Consider the following 22,149-nt stretch of genomic DNA (forward strand, 5'->3'; position numbering starts at 1 on the left):
CAGTGTTCCAAGATTCATTGTTTATGCAGCACACCCAGTGCTCCATGCAATACGTGCCCTCCTTAATACCCACCACCAGGCTCACTCAACTCCACACTCCCCTCCCCTCCAAAACCCTCAGTTTATTTCTCATAGTCCACAGTCTTTCATGATTCTTCTCCCCCTCTGACTTCCCCAATTCATTTTTCCTTTCCTTCTCCTAATGTCCTTCATGTTATTCCTTATGCTCCACAAGTAAGTTAACTTAATAACTTAATTGTTTTGTACATATTAATTTATAATTATTATATTTTCTTTGTTAAGTTGTAGAAGAACTTTTATTTTGATATATCTGTTTGTATCCTGTTTATTGCTTTTAACTTTAAATTTCATCCTGTTGATATTCCCATTTTTGTTTGCCTTTGCCTGGTATTTTTTTCTTTTTTTTCCTATACTTGATTTTTTCCACCATAATTTTATGGTAAGTGTATTTCTTTGAAGCAACAAATAGCCTGTTTCTTTTTTTTTCTACTGAGAAATAAGTAGTATACATTGCTGTATATGTTTAAGGTGTATCACATGATGGTTCGTGAAATGATTACCACATAGGTTATGTATCATATATTGTAGAATGATTACCACAACAGGCTTAGAGCTTAATTGACATCCATTTTTTATCTCATATAAATACAATAAAAAGAAAAGAAAAAAATTCTCCTAGTGATGAGAACTCTTAGGATCTCTCTTCATGTTTTTTTTTGTTGTTGTTTTAACCCAGGCTGATTAATGATAGATTTTAGTGTTCACATTTAGTGTAATGCCTGATTTGCTTGGTTTATTCCTTCTGCCTTTAATGTCTGTCATTTATAGTTTTTGTTAAGCTCTTCTGTACTTTTTCATTTTTTTTTTCTGAGTTGAGAAAGGTGCAGTCTACTTCCTTTATTTCCCTCTTTCAATGTTATGTGGATCATATCTTTCTTTATCCATATTTTCCTGTATTTTCAATTTATATTGTAGTAGAAATAATTTTTCTATGGTATAGGGCTTTGGCTTGGAATGTATTTTTGATTTTTTAGTGTCAGGAGTTTATAAGACCCAGACTGCTCTAGCCTCAATTATAGTATAATCCATAATAGTCTTTACTCATTGTGGATCGGAATTTTCCTTGTGCATCTTAGATTGGTCCACTGTGCTTTCCAGAGGGTGCTTATTCATAATTTTAGGGCTCTCCCATGCTCAGGGCTAGCTAATGCCTAAGTGCCTTCTCTCTACTTCCTCCCATATACCATGATACCACATGGATTTTAGTGGCTTTTACCACCTTATTTGTGGGGATGTCTTATCACCTAGTTTTATTGTTGATGTCATCCATGGCTCTTTGTTTTTGCTCTACTAGTTGCTCTCTTTTTATGAAAGGTCTTGGGAGATTCATAAACCAAGTCCTCACTGCCAAAATCTTTCACAGTGCCTCCTCGTTGACTTATTTTTTTTGATAGAAAAATCTGGCTTCTCTGTGAAGAGACAATAAGGAGAGTAATAGGAGGTATTGTAATAACACTGACAAGAAAGGGTGGTGGCATGGAATATAGTAGCTGTGGTGGAGGTATTGAGAAGTGGGTCACATTCTGAAATCTCTGCTAGTGTGTTCTTACTGTTTTTTAATTCAAGGCTACGTTTTCTTCTACAGCTATTCTGTTTCATTGGAAATTTGTTCTGTGATTCTTTTGGCTGATGGCCTTTTGTAGATGTGATTTTTCCTTGTTGGCTCATTACAGCTCAGGTCCGGCCATGCAGTATTTGTAACTGTGGTTGCCGCAGAGGTGGTGGGATGTGGAAGAGGGGTTTCTGTCTCTGTAGCCTGCTATTGTAGAGACAGGCAGCCTGTGAGTTGTTTGTTGAAGCATCTGGCAAATCTGCTTTATTTGTTGTTTCTGTGCTCTCCAAACCTGAACTGCAAGAAAAATTGTGTTCTCCCATTCATTCTTTATTGGTCTTTCCAGGGTCAGGAACACTCTCCACATTCATAAAATGCTAATGGTAACTTTACCTTGGGAACTCCCATTGCTTTTCATTCTTTGTCCTTGGCCTGACACTTGGATAGAGCCACACTAGTTCCCTGTGCCAGAATGAGTTCAAAGTCTACAAATCTATAGATTCCAGGAGGCATTTGGCCAGGAAAGAGAAATAGCTTAAAGTTCAGAGTCACTATGCTATAAGAATTTGCTCTTGGAAATGCTCTTTCTATGCCAAATATCTTTAAAATTGTCAGAACTTGATTAATCTTAATGTACATGTGGATTCAGTATATTTAGTTAATAGAGTGCCCTTATTGTAAGTTGTCAAATAGATTGATAAAACTATGAAGACCATAAAAGAATTAGTCTACTTTAGGAAGAAAATATAACATTATTTTTTAATCTGAATTTTTCTCGAACTTTTTGCTTTTCAAGATTATTTGGAAATAGAAAGAAATATATGACAGGGTTCTTGTTCTCTGGGTGTTTACAGTCTGTTTAAAAAATGGCATATAGGGGCACCTGGGTGGCTCAGTGGGTTAAGCCTCTGCCTTCGGCTCAGGTCATGATCCCAGGGTCCTGGGATTGAGCCCCGCATCGGGCTCTCTGCTCAGCGGAGAGCCTGCTTCCCCCTCTCTCTCTGCCTGCCTCTCTGCTTGCTTGTGATCTCTGTGTGTCAAATAAATAAATAAAATCTTTTTTAAAATGGCGTATATACGTTATTTTTTATCTAAAATTTTCTTGAACTTTTCGCTTTTCAAGATTGTTTGGAAATAGAAGGAAACGTATGACAGGGTTCTTGTTCTCTGGGTGTTTACAGTCTGTTTAAAGAATGGCATATATCAATTTTAAATAAGAAAGAAAAGGAAAGAAAGAAAAAAGTATCTCATTTAAGGCAGTGCAGTTCCATCTGTGCTTTGTGGACAAGTGCCATAGAAAGTCAGAGGAAATACAGACTTCTGGCAGCTGTTACCTTAAGTTTAGGAATTGGGAAGTTCTTCATATTTCATGTTGATATGGCTAACCAATGGTAAGTTAAGTTTTATTCTACAAACATCTATTCATTAAAACTATGCGCCAGGCCCTGAGGATTCAACAAAGGCAGCAACACTGATACTCCTTGCCAGGAATTCACGATTTAGGAGGCTCTACTCAGGACGGCATCCATCTTGAACTGATTCTGTTTTCAAGCTTTGTGATAGATTTAGTTCCCCACCAACAACATACATATGTATACGGTTTGACCAGTCAATCAAAAACAATGTCCCTAATGGCTTGTGCTTCCAAGGAGATCAGCAGATGCAGTGACACTGCAGTTAAGCTTTGGAAAGTTCCTATGAACATGATAAAAACCTAAATTTCTCAGTGTTTGTCTGTATTGGGTATAGAGATGGAACTTGCACTTATTCATTTCTAATGCTGATCTCATTAGAGAGTATGTGAAAAATGTAAAACCATACATTTTTACTTAAAAATTATGATTCATGCTTCACTGGTGCTGAAACATTTTGTTTAGATGCAGCTCAATTATCTTTCAACTGAGTCATTTTCAACACTTATTTTAAGCAATTGATTTTCAGTAATAATTCATTAATCTTTGTGATGTTAAAATCATTAGCAATAATAAAATCTTTGTACAGAGTGGTCTAAGCAATATATAATTTCATTATGGAGCTAAGTGACATGCACACATTTTGGCTATTCATGATAAGAAAGCATAAAGACAAATATGTGTTTTTTTTCTTTTCTTAAAGATAAATGAATCCTGTCTTTTTTATTCTGTTTAAGAATTCATTCTTATCCTCCTTCAGTTTTTGAATAAATATAACAAGAAAGGTCACTGAACTAATATTAGACACTGTGGTATTAAATCCTGGAGAAAAGTTGTATAAAAAGGAAATTTATTTCATTTTTTACTTCCAATCATGAAAACATAATAGTGATGCTTCTAAATAGGTTAGTGAAATGTTTTTTAGTAACCCAGGGGCTGTTTTGAGGCCTTGGCCATGGTCTGTAAACATTAAAGTCTGAAAAATCCAGATATTATTTTCAGTGAAATAAAAATCTATTTACTAATGTAGTGGTTTGTCTTACTCATGGCTCATATTAAGGTATGGAATAAAATCTACAAAAGCCTGTGACATTACTCAATGTCTGAATGGCTAATGATTTTGAAAAGTATCATAAATACTTTCAAAATGACAAAGCACTAAAAAAAGTCCTATTCAACTTGAAATTATTCAGTGAATCCTTGACAAAGGGGCCTTCGGCCACTTCAGATTCATAATGTCTTAAGTATAATATTAAGTATGTGCATATCTAGAACACTAGAATTCTTTAAAAAATGTCAAGAATTCAAAACTTTTTATTTCTACAACTGTTTCATGGTTGTCATGGCTTCAAAAGAAGTATTAAAGTATTCAAAATTTTTTCCAGTAGTCTGTGACTTTTCTGTATTGTTGCTAGAATGGAACCAGGGGCACTCAGTGGCTATAGGAGCTTTGTTACTCTCACCAGAGCACAAAGCTAGTGAAGATCATGTCTGAATTTATTTACAGAATCCTATCTGCAACAGATTAACTGTTGAATATTTATACACAGAACATGTTAGGAATTCAGGGAAGATTTCTCTGCGGCTTACCTTAGAATTCATGTTTTCTTTAATTTGGTCAATTTTAAAATCCCAAACTATAATGCGTAGATATTTGCTTCCAGAAGACTATCCTGACTGCCCTCTTTCTTGGGCCTCACTGTATCATAACCCCTGTGCCACTGGATGAATGTCCAATACCCCTGACTCATCAGAAAGCTCCTTCAGGCAAGCAGCCATGTCACATTTGTCTTTGTACTTTCACTGCCAGGTCAGTGCCTGCATCATAGTGAGGGAAAACATGCCTATGGGATTAATCAATCCCAGGTTTAAATTCAGGAGAGACAACAAACTGATGAGGAAGGCAAGTAAGATAATCTTTTGTGTAATTACATAGTGTATCAGCTTACTTAGATGTACAAGTTACTTATCATCCATCTCCTCTTTACAACTCATTTTCTTCTCTTTATAGACTACAGTTTTCTACCAAAGTTCTTGTAAAAACACAGAATAAATGAAGATCCCCAGGGGCCGGAAGCTTAGTCCGAAGGGATTGTCGTAGTTGCAATATTTTTATGTTTTGTATTTTAAAAATGTGAAATTTCCTGGGGCGCCTGGGTGGCTCAGTGGGTTAAGCCCCTGCCTCCCACTCAGATCATGATCTCGGGATCCTGGGATCGAGTCCTGCATTGGGTTGCCTGCTTGGTGGGGAGCCTGCTTTCCCCTCTCTATCTCTGCCTGCGTCTCTGCCCACTTGTGATCTTGGTCTGTCAAATAAATAAAATCTTTAAAAAAATAAAAAAATAAAAATGTGAAATTTCCTATTATCCATCTGTATTTTATGATAAGCTATATATAACACATTTATAAACATAATCTCTCTGTATTTATTTGATTATAAGCACGATTTTTTCTCTAAATCTTTAAATTAGATAGGGAATGTTCATTTTATTTATCCTATGGATTTTTATAGCTTCTGATGATAAATGTGGCATCAAGATATCTCTCTTCAACAATAGGCCATTTCTGGAAACAAAGCACACTTTTTTTTTTTTTTAAAAAGATTTTATTTATTTATTTGACAGAGATTACAAGTAGGCAGAGAGGCAGGCAGAGAGAGAGGAGGAAGCAGGCTTCCCGCTGAGCAGAGAGCCCGATGCGGGGCTCGATGCGGGGCTCGATGCGGGGCTCGATCCCAGGATCCTGGGATCATGACCTGAGCCGAAGGCAGAGGCTTAACCTATTGAGCCACCCAGGCGCCCCAAAGCCCACTTTTCAACTATGAGCATCTTGATTTCTTCCCCATATAACACTTCTGTGAGCTCAAATTTGTTCTGAAATAATATATTAAAATTTTAAATGATGATAAATTTAGATTTCTTGATTGATCAATTATGATCAGAAATATTATCCTCTTAGAGAATGCAGAAAATATTAAAAATATTACACAACAGAGGGGAAAACAGTGTATTCTTTCTATTGCCATTTATTAAAATGATTCCTTCATTCTTTACCTCATCCATTTATCACATTATCAGCCATCTAAGGAGTTTATGACTCTTAAGGAAAGACAGGCAAGAAAATGGCTTACCACAGTCTAAAATAGAATGTCTGTGCTGTAACAGAGATGAAATTCCTAGTGTGGGAGTGCAGGGAGAGGTGAACATAGAGATGTAGAATGGGGAAGGTCTTTTGGAGGAAGGTGTGTATACGTGCAGCTAATTGGAGAGCCAGGATTTAAAGTTTGGTATAAGAAAATCACCACCAGTCTGCTAGTAGAGGTCTGCCAAACTGGTTTATTGTAGCCAATAAAGAATATGAGAGCAGAATGAAGTGTCTACTGTATGTGGACCCTAATATTATGAAAAATAGAATATTGGGGAGCTTGCACAACCCTCAGCAGAGCAGTCCAAGATTTAGCTGCCTGGGCTCCTTTTATTTATTTGTAATTTGTTACTTTTATTTTTATTTTTAACTGGGCTCCATACCTTGCATGGAGCCCAGCATGGGGTCTGAGCTCACCACCCTGAGATCAAGACCTAAGCTGAGATCAAGAGTTGGACGCTCAACTTACTGAGCCACCCAGGGGCCCCTGGGCTCCTTTTAAAAGAGAAGTTTTATTATTCCATACTAATTATTCCATTCCTCAGATTTGTGTACTTAATCTTAAAGGTGTAGGCCTTGACTGGAAGAACTCAGAAACTAAAAGATAAATATTGGTAAAATGGTGTAATGATCCCATCAAGATTTTGAAATAATTGAACAGCTTATAATTATCTAATAGACATTGTTCCTTACTGATGTTGTAGTTATGCCTGAGCTTACGGACATGACCGTCCATTTATTCCTCATGACATTCAGGGGTAACAATACCAGTAGATTCTTCTGGTTCTTCAAGGGGGAGACTTAGGGAAACACCTTTGGACCTTTTTAAGGTTATCCTTAATAACCAGAGATAAATATAAATGGAATAGGTTGAACTGTGAAATAATAAAGAATTATAATAGCACATTTTGTAGTATTTTAGAGGTTATAGTTTTTACACAGAAGTCTGTGTAAATGGCCATTGGTTTATATTTCACTGACAAATAATCAAGTGATTATTTCATAGTCATCCAGTTAGCAGGCCACACATCTTGATCTTGCTCTTTCCCTCCTTTAGTTACAGTTGTTTCTGCTGAGACAAGGTGGCTGCCGGTCAGGGATGCTCTAATCTACAGGGAATTTCTACCCTGGGTTGATTTAGATGCCATTTCATGGCCTTGAGCCTCTAAGAATCCTCGATTCTGTGATTAAAAATTTCAACTCGGGCAGAAGCCTGTGGATTGTGCAGGAAAGGTTGGTCGATTTGGAGAATGCTCCCTCTGCAAAGCAGTAGAACTTAGACGTAGGCTGTCTATACAAAGTTAAGGAGGAAGATAACATAACTTAGGAATTTGTCCCTTGTAAATTAGTATAGTAGTGGAATTAAAGATAATTCACATTTTAAATCTCAGTTAATGATTAAAATAAGGCCCAAAGCCTCATTTGTGAAGACATTAAAAAATAGAATTTATTTTAATCTCATGGTGTTGTCCCATTATAACTCTTCTTTTGATTCCAAACTTCTGGGATAATTTTTTTTTTCACACATAAACACACAAGCATATTTTGATAACTCTGCTCAAAACTCATATTCTATCCTTGACTTATTATGATTCTTTCATTCAAATGTAGAAAAAAACTATTGTAACTATTGTACCATAATCACTGAGGAATTGTCTACTTCTATTAATTTTTCAGGGCTTACTTTTACAGGCTTCTCTAACCAGTGACTACAAGGACAGTGACTCCAAGGACAATTGCCAGCTGCTATTTGAATGAGTTTAGCACTGTCCTTAATCAAATGACTAAAATGCACAGTTTTAGCCAATAAACACTGTGAATCTCAAGGGCTTCATTCTTCTAAAACTCACAGTTTACATGGCAACCATTTGAAGAAGAGGCTGTGGAAGAGAAAAATATATAAATATTTGTAGAGTAATTTAAATACTATTAATTGTGAACTATTAATGTATTTTTCTTCTTAGTCTCTCTTTCATTCTTTTCCCTATGTGTTCACCATACACTTTTAATCCACTGTCATAGAATCATTAGTGCTATGGACTGAATGTTTGTGTTCCCACTCGCAACACACACAAATTTCACATGTTGAAATCCTAACCCCTAAAGGAGGTGGTATTAGTAGGTCTTTGGGACGTGATTGGGTCATGAAGGTGGAGCCCCACAAATGGGATTAGTGTTTTGTAATAGATTGCCCCACAAAACTCCGGTTTTTCAGATTTTCCAGAGAAAGTTTGGCATTCTACCACCCAGAAGAGGTTACCATGCTGGCACTCTGGTCTTGGACTTCCAGCATCCAGAACTGTGAGAAATAAATTTCTGTTGCTTAATAGCTACCCAGTGTGGGTTATTTTGCTACAACAGCCTGAATAGCTAAGACAACTAGTAATCATTAATTCTGGAAGGAACTGGGATGGGGGAGGTGATGAAAAATGTTACTCATTTGTAGTTTTCTTTTTATTAAAAACACAAATTTAAGGCATTTGTGAAACACTTTGTAGGAAAATTAGATAAGCCCATATACTCATTTCTGGAGCTCCAGAAGAAAAACTCTTACTGGTAAAACCAACTTTTTGTTTTATTCCTGATAAGTCTCTTCGGCAATTCATACAACCCATGGCCAGAATGTTGGGAGCCTAATCATGATCAAAGCAAAATTCTTATGCCTCTCTTATTTTTAGCCCCCACATTGCTGTTGCTCTCCCAAATATCCCCCAAAGTCTAAATAAAAGTTGGATAATAGGGTACAAGGCCTGAAAGCTTCCTCAGAAATTATTTGGAAAACCAATGTACTGGCAAATGCATCTGTCTATATCTATTTCTAAAGTACTAAATCCAATTTTGGAGCCTCCAAATGAAAATGCTCTATTTCTGGTACTGGCTGAGAACATCTCTGATGAAAGCTTACTCCAAAGGAACATCGTATTGAATGCTGGATAATAATATCTGGCTAGATAATAGATGAAATTATTCCCCCAGCCCACTCATTCAAAGTTTCTTTTACAAATGAGTTTCCTACACTCTGGACACAAAACTTTGTGAAGCTTTATGATAATTAGGATAGTACCTTAAAGGGTTGTTCATGTAAGGGTATTTTTGGAGGAAAAATCTAGTGTGGTTAAACTGAATTTTTTTTTATGTTGAGATTGGAAAAGGAAACATAGGTTGAGGGGAAACTAGATGTGACTGGCAAAGTGACATGTCTGCCATAGAAGGACTTTAATATATTTTAGGCTTTTTCAATCTAAAATTTTTCCCTAGAAACTTAGATTAAACATTATAGCTCAATATAAAAGATAAATAAAATGCAGAAGAAAATATGCACTTTCTATTTTTGTGACAAAAATTAAATATTTTTGTCCACAAAACATGGTTTCTCACTGAAAGGAAATACCCCAAGGAGTCCATATATCCTTTTAATTAATTCAACAATTTAAGAAAAAATTATTGTCCCCCCAAATCTTTGTGACTAACATCAGTGGCTATAGCATGAGAATTTAAATCAGTCAGGGAAATTTTCTCAGAACCTGTCTTGATATAAAACCTCTTGTCAGGAAGCAAATACCTAGCATTATACATCTGGCTTAGGAGGCTGAGATACTGTATTATCAACCTAGAGACCCAAGGAAATTTTAATTATTTAATGTGTTATCTGAATATAACACACTGTTATATATCTAAGTCTATTTAAAATAAAGGGATCTGAAATCCCAGAGAGATGTGTTTAACATGTTGGAGATTGCATTCTGAAAGGCTGGCTTTTGTGACAAAGCGGGACTGACTTGGAGAAAATTGAGACAGCCTATTCAGTGGAAGACAGAGTGAAAATTCCTATGGCTAGGATGGTAACTGGTCTTCCTCTCTTTCCTTCCCTTTCATTCTTCTCTGCTTTTCCTACCATTCCTGACTGCCCTGCCTTATTCCAGAAAAGACTGAAATATTTGACAATGACCATAAAGCATGCATTCTGTAAGAAAAATATAGTCCACATACTTTCAACAAACCCTTTTGAAGGCTGTATCAGTCAGGGTCCCAGTAGGAAAGAAATAGCACACTCCAAAGGGCAATTGAAAAAACTTGAGTGAAGGGGATGGTTATAAAGTGTAGGTAGGGCTGCAGGAATCAATCAAGAATGGTGAAATACCCAAGGACAGGCTGGCAAATAGCAGGAAGCTATTATCCTCTTTATGCCTGAAAGGACAAGGAAAAAGTAGCTATTACAGGAAGCCAAAGAGTGACAAGGCAAGAGAAAACTACTGCCAAACCTTGGACCACCAAGCAAAATGCAGAGGAAAAAATACCCTAACTTCTGTGCCCTCTTTTACCATCTCTCCTTCTACTGGTGTCTCTCATCCACTAAACCCAACTAGAAAGCTAAATGTAATAGACCCTGGCTGAAGCCAGAGCACAGAGCAGGATAGTGAAGACTGCAGAACTGATCTGAAAAGGCAAAGGATATCCAGTGCAAGCATGTGCCAGGCAATATATTAAACTTAGCATCTTTTTCTTTCCCTGAGATAATTTATATAATGTAGTAGGTTAAGAGATTATAAAGGGAATGGATTTCTAGTTTCAGGAAAGAATTTATAAAATTTCCCCTACAGAAGTATCCACACCATCACCATCACCTCATTTCCATTGTCTGATCCACCTATTTTAAATGGGCATGAATCTACCTCACTCCCTGACTCTACCCTAGTCAGTCATGATGACTAGTAATTCTCATCCTAACAGACCCAATAGCCATTTCTCTATTTCTTTGTGGTATTGGACATGACTGACTATTTTCACCTTCTCAAAATATTCTCCTTTCTTGTCTTTTGTGACACTTCACACTTTCTTCATACTTAACATCCATTTCTTCTCATGCCCTTTGGCTAATGCCTCCTTTCTAATTGATTTCTAAAGACCTTAGGAAGTAGGGTTTTGTCTTTGGTCTTCTCTTTCCCTAGATGGTATTTTCTGGTTTGGTGCTTTCAGCACTCTCTAATTCATATCTTTATCCAAGAACTTCTCCCTGAGAATTCTAATGCCTGGCACCCACATGTGGATGTCTGATAGGCATCACACAGACACACACACACACACACACACACACACACACACACACAGGCATATTCAATACCAGCATCTTGATTTTATTCTCTAAACTTGTACCACCCTCAATTTTCTCATCTCCATAAAAGATACTGCCATTGCTCAATCCAAATTCTTACAAATCTTGGTTTTTCACTTTTTTTCCTTATGCATTGGCAAGTCCTGTCAATTTTACCTCTAGAACAATTTCTGAATTTAGTTACTTCCTTAGACTTCATTTGCCTGGAAACTAGACCAAGCTGCCATTCTTTCCAACTGTATGACTGCATTATCCTCCAACTGATCTCCCTACTTCCATTCATTCCCTTGGAGTCTATGTTCTATGAAACTGCCAGAGTGCTCATTTAAAAATATTCATCAGAAAACCAGCTTTTCCTATTCAGACCTTTCATAGACTAAGATGCAAATTCCTTGCTCCAGCCCAAAAGACCCAATGATCGTGCTTTTTTCTATCACTTTAACATAGTCTTTAACCATTCTTTTTGCTGGTGACTTCCCAGGCACAATAGTTTCTGTTCTACAAAAAAAAAAAAAAAAAAAAAAAAAAAAAAACAAAATCTTCTACTGTGCGTGGTATCATGTCTGCTAGAAAAGCTCATTAATTAAGCATCAGCTGAAATTTCACCTTCACTGTGAAACTTTTTTCCTTCCCTCTGAGTCAGGGTTAGTTAATCTATCTTTTGTAGTCCCACTACACTCTGTTCTGACCTAGCGGCAAAAGCATCTTTAGTCACTCTTTCATACAAAGTTTTTTTACTCTAGAACAGAATATGCTCACCAAACAGGTGTTGTATTTATGAAAGAACCTTACAGTTATTTTGTGAGAAGAAAAAGCTGAAATGAAATACCCAAGATAGTTATTTTCAATGATGTGTAACATTATATAGAAGAGATAGAACATTTGTTTCCTTTTAGGACACTCCTGGGTTTAATGTGTAGAAGTTAGAAAAGGAGGTTTTGTTCAGTTTAAGAAACTTCTAAAGATTAGAACTCTACAGCTATAACTGGAAGAGTATGTGAAATTAGACTGACTCACCAAAAATACCCAGGAGAACAGGCTGGCTGACTGCAGATTCGTAGGGAAGAGATCCCTGCATGGGGTGTGAGGTTTTTTGTTGTTGTTCAGTTTTTGCTTGTTGTTTTGTTTGTTTGTTTGTTTAACACTACATTCTATATGGCATGTATCACCCTCCGCTTCTATGTTTTTGTAAATTACAAAAATTGCTTTCGACGTCTTAAATCTACTCTTACTTCAATTTCCAAGCCTATTTCCTATATACTCATCTGTATACTCATGTGACAGCTTTTTTGCCTCTTGATAATTCTCACTTCCTTTTTTTTTTTGAGGGGGGGAGGGGCAGAGGGAGAGAGAGAGACTCTTAAGCAGGCTCCATGTCCAGTGAAGCCTTATATGGGGCTTGATTCTGACCCTGAGATCATGACCTGAGCTGAAGTCAAGAGTTGGACACCTAAGTGACTGAGCTACCTGGCATCCAGTAATTCTCAATTCTTGCCTAGTTATATTATTTTAGGTGCATGGTTTTATTTCCTGCTAAACTGATTGAATATTTATTTGCAGAGAAGCATGTATATCAAGCAGTTCTATATAGTCTCCCAAACCAAGCTGCCTCAGTTTGAATCATGCCTTTATCACTCACCAGATTTGGAGGCTATTACTACTTCTACTGCTACATCACAGGTTATGTTTTTTGTATTCATTAATTACATCTAAGGTGTTATTAAGCTCTAAATCTGTTATTTGCTTGTATTTCATGTGGTTCTACCTACTTAATTAATCCAGTTTAACCTTGGCCTATTTCTTTCATGGTACTTTTTTCCCCTTTATTTTATTTTATTTTAATTTTATTTCTTTTCATGTTCCAGAATTCATTATTTATGTGCCACACCCAGTGCTCCATGCAATACATGCCTCCATAAAACCCACCACCAGGCTCACCCAACCTCCCACCCCCTCCCTTCCAAAACCCTCAGTTTGGTTCTCAGACTCCACAGTCTCTCATGATTCGTCTCCCCCTCCAATTTCCCCCAACTCCCTTCTCCTCTCCATCTCCCCAGGTCCTCATGTTATTCGTTATGCTCCACAAGTAAGTGAAACCATATGATAATTGATTCTCTCTGCTTGACTTATTTCACCCAGCATAATCTCTTCCAGTCCCATCCATGTTGATACAAAAGTTGGGTATTCATCCTTTCTGATGGAGGCATAATACTCCATAGTATATATGGGCCATTCCTTCTTTATCTATTCATCTGTTGAAGGGCATCTTGGTTCTTTCCATGGTTTGGCGACTGTGGCCATTGCTGCTGTGAACATTGGGGTACAGATGACCCTTCTTTTCACTATATCTGTATCTTTGGGGTAAATACCCAATAGAGCAATTGCAGGGTCATAGGGAAGCTCTATTTTTAATTTCTTAAGGAATCTCCACACTGTTTTCCAAAGTGGCTGCACCAACTTGCATTCCCACCAACAGTGTAAGAGGGTTCCCCCTTCTCCACATCCTCTCCAACACTTGTTGTTTACTGTCTTGTTTATTTTGGCCATTCAAACTGGCATAAGGTGGTATCTCAGTGTGGTTTTGATTTGAATCTCCCTGATGGCTAATGATGATGAACATTTTTTCATGTGTCTGTTAGCCATTTGTATGTCTTCTTTGGAGAAGTGTCTGTTCATGTCTTCTGCCCATTTTTTGACTTGTTTTTTGGGTGTTGAGTTTGAGAAGTTCTTTATACATCTTGGATATTAGTCCTTTGTCTGTAGTGTCGTTTGCGAATATCTTCTCCCATTCCGTGGGTTGTCTCTTTGTTTTGTTGACTGTTTCCTTTGCTGTGCAGAAGCTTTTGATCTTCATGAAGTGCCAAAAGTTCATTTTCACTTTTATTTCCTTTGCCTTTGGAGACAGTCTTGAAAAAAGCTGCTGTGGCTGATGTCAAAGAGGTTACTGCCTATGTTCTCCTCTAGGATTCTGATGGATTCCTGCCTTGCATTGAGGTCTTTTATCCATTTCGAGTTTATCTTCATGTATGGTGTAAGAGAATGGTCAAGTTTCATTCTTCTACACATAGCTGTCCAATTTTCCCAGCACCATTTATTGAAGAGACTGTCTTTTTTCCACTGGATATTTTTTCCTGCTTTGTTGAAGATTATTTGACCATAGAGTTGAGGGTCCATATCTGGGCTCTCTACTCTGTTCAGCTGGTCTGTGTGTCTGTTTTTGTGCCAGTACCATGCTGTCTTGGTGATCACAGCTTTGTAGTAAAGCTTAAAATCAGGCAACGTGATGCCCCCAGTTTTATTTTTCTTTTTCAACATTTTTTCATGGTACATTTTAAAAAATTCATTATTTCTTTATAAAGAGTAATTCATATTGATTGTAGAAATGTATTTTAAATAATAAATATATACTTTGGAGTAACTTCTAATGATAGAATAACATTACATTATGTGTATATACTATAATTTATTGCATAAATCATTTAAAATTAAGTATGATTTTAGTTTCTATCATTATAAATGATAAATATCATTCTTCAAACACATTTGCATACTTTACCCTCAATTTAAGTAGGATCAAGTCATAGATGTGAATTTCTGTGTTCAAAGACTTGTACTTTGTAAGGCAATATATATTTCAGTTACTCTCCAGAAACTTTCATGGCTTCTAATAGCAGATTTTCTCATTTGATTCTTAATGTTGTTGTAACTAAAAGTAGTTTCCTTTTCTATTTATGTGTCACTATTTGTTTAGTAAATTAATTTTCAGTCTTCTATGTCAGTTCCAGGATACATTAATCTACTTCAAGATACTTCAGCCATTTCTCTAATTTTCCATCATACGTTTTTTAGGTGCATGAGTTTTCTATGATAATTACTTAGTGCATCTTTAATTTCTTCTAATATATTAAAATATTTAATACATTGGTTTTTATTTTCTAATCTACAAGGAATAATTTAATTAGGAATCCTATTACTTATCCACATATTTAAGAAGGAGGAAGGGTATAATTTACTCTTTAGTGCTATACTGATTTTTTTCTCTTTGGAAATAGCTTTGAGCTATTCTGTATATCAAAGCATTTATATTAATAGCTATCTATCACTGAACTATATTCATAATTATAAATTTTGTGTCTGTTTTGGCTATTTAGATCTCATCTAGAACATTAAAATCAATATACAGTGTGATTTTTAAGAAATCAAATGATGAAATTCTTCTCATTTACAAGTAAGTCTTATTTCATATAATTCATATAATTTCATATTATTTCATATAATGTGCATTTCTAGGTTTTCTGCCTGTTATAATCCCAAATCACTGTTGGATTTGGCAATCCTCAATATAAAATCTAAAAGGTGATACCCATTTAAAAAAAAAAAGATCTTATTTATTTATTTCTCAGAGAGCAAGAGATAGAGAGCACAAGCAGGCAGAGTGGCAGGCAGAGGCAGAGAGAGAAGCAGGCTTCCCGCTGAGCAAGGAGCCCGATGTGGGACTCAATCCCAGGACTCTGGGATCATGACCCAAGCCGAAGGCAGCTGCTTAACTGACTGAGCCACCCAGGCGACCCAGTGATACCATTTTTTTTTTTTTTAAGATTTTACTTATTTATTTGACAGACAGAGATCACAAGTAGGCAGAGAGGCAGACAGAAGAGAGAGGGAGGAAGCAGGCTCCCTGCTGAGCAGAGAGCCCGATGCGGGGCTCGATCCCAGGACCCTGAGATCATGACCTGAGCCGAAGTCAGAGGCTTAACCCGCTGAGCCACTCAGGTGCCCCAGTGATACCAATTTTTAACATGAAAGTGAATTTCTAGTTTAGATTAAAAAAAAAATGTTATGACATCCTTGAGTTTATTTTAAATACAACGGAGATTATATATAACCTTAGCTGGGAGTCACAGTTTCATACCTTTTATTTGTTGATGTTTGTGGAAAACAAAATAGAAATTACTAATTCTGTTGAAATTCAGATATATTGAATTTCTTGCTCTTTATCTGACTGGACCATCCAAAATTTGGAGGCAAATTTTGTTATATGTAAGTCTTTGAAAAATCCACATTGATTTTTGCAAATCTAGAAGGCTGTTAAATGGTTGTTGGGTGGAATGAGTGATATTTGTCCCTTTTCTTGCCTTGACCATACCAGATCTTATTTTCTTAATATTTTTTAAATTCAAATATAAAATCAAAATCACCTCTAGGCATACACCAGTTAAAGCTTTTAAAAGCATCTTTAGAATTAAAAAATTATTCTCAAGGACTGTGTAATTCATAATTTTGGCTTATGGTATCATTCGATCTTTCTCTTGATTTTCACTTTGACATTTTTATTTTTCTTCCATTGTAATTATTCAAATTTCTGAATTCATTTGAATGGACAAAGAAGGTGTTTCCTAAAACCATATTTTTCAATAAAGAATAGGCATTGAATATACTAAGAGACAAAATTTTTGTATTTTCACAAATAATTATAATCAGACATATGCTCAACAAACCCTTGTTGAATTCTTACTATGTACCAGGTGTTGTGGAGCCCAGAAATGAAATAAATTTCTTTCTTTTAAGAGACTGAGAATGAAGAGAGAAAAATAATTGTGATAAGATATAATAACTCCTCTAGGCAAATATCTTAAGGTGCAATTGCCCCCTTGGTGAGTATCTAATTCAGCATGAGGGCTCAGAGTGCACTTGAGCTTAGCCACAAAATGTGCATGTGGTATGAAGGTATGTAGAGTGATACCACTGCACAAAATACAAGATTTCACTCCTGAAAGATCCTGTATGATATTATATTTCTTTCCTCCTGGAGTTGAATGGTAGCCTGTAAGGATGCTAAGCAGTGAAATGATGTGATATAGTTTGTGCATTTGGATGTCACTCTGGAAAAGGGAGAAGGATTGCTGGAGAGAGAACTAAGACATTGTGTAGAGATTCAGTCAAGAACTGTCAATGGCTGAACTCACACACTGAGCTGTAGAAATAGAACTTTGAGAGCAGGTCTGAGAAGTATTAAGGGAATAGTAAAGTTAGTACTCAGTGACTAATTGGTTGTAGGAGATCCTGATAAGAAAGGAGATAAGAATGATGTTTAGATATCTTGCTTGGGCAACTGGATAAATGATGAGATATATTCTGAAATAGGAAACAAAGAAGTAGAGGAGATGAGTAGGGGTGATGACAAGTTCAGCTTAAACATGCTGAGTTTGAGAGACCAGTGATACATTCAGTGGAGGTGTTTTGTAGGAAGTTAGGAACATGGATTTGACAGTCAAAAAAAAAAAAATTGAGGCAAAAGATTGGATTCCGAAGGTATAGGTGACATTATGATCAATATTTTGGTGGCATTTGAAACCACACGTGGGGAAGAAATGGCCAAGAAGGGAGGGTATGAAGAAAAGAGTGCTGAGAAGGAAGCCCAGATGGTGCCAGCCTTTAGGATTGGGCAAAGCAGTCTTTAAAGGAGTCCCTAAAGAGATAGGAAGGCTATTATCAGAAAGTGATTTCATAGAATTAAAAGCTAAGAACTGCAAATTATCCATTGAATTGGATATATTGGAGGTAATGGCTAGGTTGATAAGAACAACTGCGGTGGAATAGTGGGGACTGGATACTGAATAGACTGGACTTCAGAGGTGATGTAGAAGAAACAAGTTGTAATGAACAATTTCTTCAAGATATATATGTACCATTGAAGGCTCCCTGCAGCCTGAAGATCACGAATTGGTAATGTTACCAAACTGCAGGTTTGAAAGATATTTTTTTTAGAATTTATTCTCATTCTCGAAGGCTAGGAGTAGAGAAATATGGTAGGCGATTGGTGACATATACCCATCAAAAAGATGACTGTAAAGAAGTTGAGGGCATTGATGTTTTAGATACTAAATTAAAAGAAGCAGGAAACAATAACCTAATATTGGTATAAATCTCCCTGCCCTCAAATTAGGCTAGGACAAGATGAAATCACATTATTTGAGTTCCAGATCTATGCCTTAGACAGGAAGGCTGTTAAAATTTAATTTTACATACAGCCTTCAGTAAATGCACAAATTCTCAAAAGGAATGAGGAAGTGCTTGCTCTCCGTGTTTCAAGGACACCACTACAGTTGACAGCATAAAAGATCTACGATGTGCTTGCTGAATGATTAAAATGTGTTCTTCTTCTCCACTCTTGTGTCTTATCTAGAGAAGCAAACTATTCAATGTGACTTGGGGGTTCTCCACCTTACTGTTAAATGGGAAGCCCTATCTGTTAGCACATAAATGTCAAGGCAAACACGTCAGATATCTGTGTGTGTATAAGAGGAGTCACTATGGATAAGCTATGTGGTTCCGGGGCTTTTGTCAAAACATAAGATTGAACAGCAAGCACGGGTTTCAACACATTAGTATTTCATTGAGAGAGGAAGAATAAAACCTACATGAGATACACCAATAATCCAACTATGCGTTCAGACTGATGAAAACAAACTATAGGACAATAGGCAAGCAGCCAATAAACAATTTAAGATTGGGAAATCATCTAAATAACTAAAGGTAGCTAGCAAATTAATGCAGCGATGCCATTTCAGCAGTATTACACTGATAGGTTAGAAAAGATCTCTCTGCTGCATAAGACAGATATGGCCAAACCTGGATTTGAGATAAAAATCTTCTTCATCTTTTTCTTTATATTTTTCTTCAATTTAAATAAAAACCCTGGTAGCTTTCTTTACCCCAGAATTCTATAACAAGCTTTGTTATACTTGTTAAGCAACTCCAGGGGAAAGGGAAAAGGGAGCATTCATTAGTGGTGAAAAAAAAAAAATCTATCATCTATCTATCTAAGAGAAAATGTGCAATAAAATGAAAGCCAAGTGATTAAAAATTACTATGATATGTGATATCCTCACTTGGTTACTTGGACAATTATAGATGTAATCTGATACTTACAATTCTGAGGTTTTTTTTAAGCTCACAAATTATAGATAACTTGTCAGGTTAAAATTATCAAGTATCCCGGGTGCCTGGATGGCTCAGTGGGTTAAAGCCTCTGCCTTTCACTCAGGTCATGATCCCAGGATCCTGGGATCAAGCCCCATGTTGGGCTCTCTGCTCAGCGGGGAGCCTGCTTCCTCCTCTCTCTCTGCCTGCCTCTCTGTCTGCTTGATCTCTCTCTCTCTGTCAACTAAATAAATAAAATATTAAAAAAAAGTTACCGAGTATTCCTACAGTATAACAATAGTAGTTGTTACCAGTAAGCCTTTTATGGCTCAAGATATGAAAAATATTATACCACAGACTAAATAAGCAGGGAGTTATAAGATCGTATGAAATAAAAAATTAGAAGCTGAAAAAATATATATAGCTGTAGGTTGTTGTAGTTATTTGTAGGATGTTCATCCTACACATCCACAGCCATCCGCCGCCATCCACAGCCATGTAGAAAACAGCTAGAGATGGAGAGGAAACTAAAAGAAAATTTCTTTAGGGACCTAATACAAAACTCCAGAGTCAATACATTAAAGCTAACATAGTGATTCCAGTTAAGAGCACTTATCTTATTTGTACATAATTGTCTATCTTCTCTCAGTTGGCAGAGAAAATTAGAAGTACTAAAAACAAAGTAAAGATGTCTATTGAGAAGGCATTAAATTTTAATAGAAAAATAGGGAGCAAGGCATGGTTGGGAGTGGGGAATGGAGATGAATAATTCACACAAATCTAGTTTATAAGAATTCCTGAGATTAAGAGGAGTAAAGTGTAATGTTACATCTACTGAATACCAGATGGGGGATCTGAAACACAGTGTTTTATGAGACCTCTGTTTAAGCCCTGGCTTGTTGACTTCCTGGCAGTGTGATTTTATGGGCAAGAAGAGATTTAAGCATCCTAGTTTCCCATCCATAAAATGACGGTACCAAAGCTACATTTCACTAACTACAAGTAGCACTTTTGTTTACATTTTACCACCCTTGAAATAGAGATGTGTGTTACAACTGATGGCATCGTGTCATTGCAGTGAGCCAGGCAGTTTTTGTGACAGTTAACTGTCTGCTTATACACAAACTTGGTTCCTGCTGTCATGGTTAGACAACTACAAACCATTACTGATTCAGTCAACAAACAACTTAAGGATCATATAAGTAAGAGGCATTTGTCTTGGTTGTTGTCTGAAACCTTTTATTGGCATCTTCTTACAAGATCAAAATAGCACCAACATCAAAACCTGCAAAATGGGTGTCAGTGTCTAGGAAGAAAATTCTTAAGACAGAAGAAGGGCACTCCTCTGTAACATGCTGCCTCACCCATGCTCATGGTGGCACAGAGGATATACTGGATGGAAAAACAGAGGCATCTATCATGAAGAGTTGAAAAGTGATTCAAAGGAGTCAAGCCAATCATGAAGATAATTGAAAGAATACTGTATGTAGCCTACTTACTTGACTTTCTTATCCTTTTTAAGTATGCTCAGGACTATATATATGATAGAAATTTATGCCTTAATAAATCTAAAGAAACCTTTTGAATAAAAATCATAAGAGATAAATAATTGTTAGTTTAATTGGCAATTTATTGTTTCTTTCTTAGTGCTACATGAAGTAGTGATGTCTTAATCATGCCATCATTCATTTGACTAATATTTTGTTAATGGATGTAACTTCCTACTTCCTCTCATAAACAATGTTACAGTGAATTCTTGCAGCTTCATTTTTTTGTACACACTTGTTTAGTTTTTCCTTACAGTAAATTTATACATATGAAATTGATTCATCAAAAGGCATGTAACCTCATTTTGTATTTGGGAATACAGAGAAGTTTTTTTCTCCAGGAAGGTCATATTAAATTTTGCTGGCTAAGCAGTATATTGTAGAAATAGAAATAATTTCACAGACTGATCTTAGTTAAAATATTAAACTGAAATAGATTTAGTATTGAAACCTCGTGGATCTAATATAGTGTCCACGTTGGCTAGACAAGTAGGAAATGGTTAGAGCTTTCTCATGAGGGTGCTATTGGCATTTTGGACAGGAATCTTTTGTGTTGTGGGACTAATCTGTGCCCTTTCGGAATATTCTGACTATCAAGTGCTCTGCAGTGACAGTGTGACAAAGAAAACACTTCCATACATTTCCAAATGCCTCCTAGGTCAAGGGAACTGGGTTAAATAAAAACATTGTTCCAAGACAAAACAGTCAGTGGGAAGACCTTATGGAATTTAAATTAATACAAGATCTGTCTCTCTCGGTATGCTTCTAGAGCAGATTCATTCTACTTTTGGTTATTTCACTGTGGGATAGTCAATGCTTAACTACAAAGGTTTTTTTTTTTTTCCTAGTCATCTAGAAATGCAGCTTTGCAATCACAAAGGATATGAATGCTAAGAACTTGTAAAGTATTGTAGTGCTCTTTTAAAATCTTTAGATATATGTTTGTTGTAGAGAATGAATTTTTAAAATTTTAATTGTAAAAGAAACTGTGATCATCACAATGTAAATTGTGTAGGTGGGTCATTTGTTTTCATTTTGTTTTTGTTTTTGTTTTGATGTTGAAAAAAACCTCAGATGGCTCCCAGGTCTCGTTTTCACTGTGTGCCTGCTCAAAATGAATAGGGCTTCTGGCATTAAATGCAAATGCATTTTATTAAATGTCCATGTGATCCAAAGCCTCCCACAATATGAATGTTCTTTGACCACACTCTCATCAAATCTGGTTAATAATAATAGAGTAGTTGTCAATAGTACAGCTCTAAAATCAAACTGCCTTGGTTCAGACATTGTTTAGTCATTCCGTGCTTACTTTCTGTATCTGAAAGTTTCAAGGATAGCACTAGAATTCCTTCCAAGAACTGTCAAGAATTAAACCTG

The 22,149-nt window shown here is 36.3% G+C and overlaps 1 long non-coding RNA gene across 2 annotated transcripts; it reads left to right on the forward strand.

Moving 5' to 3' along the window:
- Positions 1-8,402: 8,402 nt before the first annotated feature.
- Positions 8,403-20,684, forward strand: LOC116864701. 2 transcript variants are annotated; one of them, XR_004382072.1, is made up of 3 exons: positions 8,403-8,490; positions 15,454-15,530; positions 20,486-20,684. It is a non-coding gene; the product is annotated as an uncharacterized LOC116864701 (long non-coding RNA). The 2 variants fall into 2 exon arrangements; XR_004382073.1 differs by lacking the exon at positions 20,486-20,684 and adding an exon at positions 20,304-20,322.
- Positions 20,685-22,149: the final 1,465 nt, after the last annotated feature.

Source organism: Lontra canadensis, unplaced genomic scaffold, assembly GCF_010015895.1.
Source record: "Lontra canadensis isolate GAN:19392208 unplaced genomic scaffold, GSC_riverotter_1.0 scaffold6, whole genome shotgun sequence".
NCBI classification, from domain to species: domain Eukaryota; kingdom Metazoa; phylum Chordata; class Mammalia; order Carnivora; family Mustelidae; genus Lontra; species Lontra canadensis.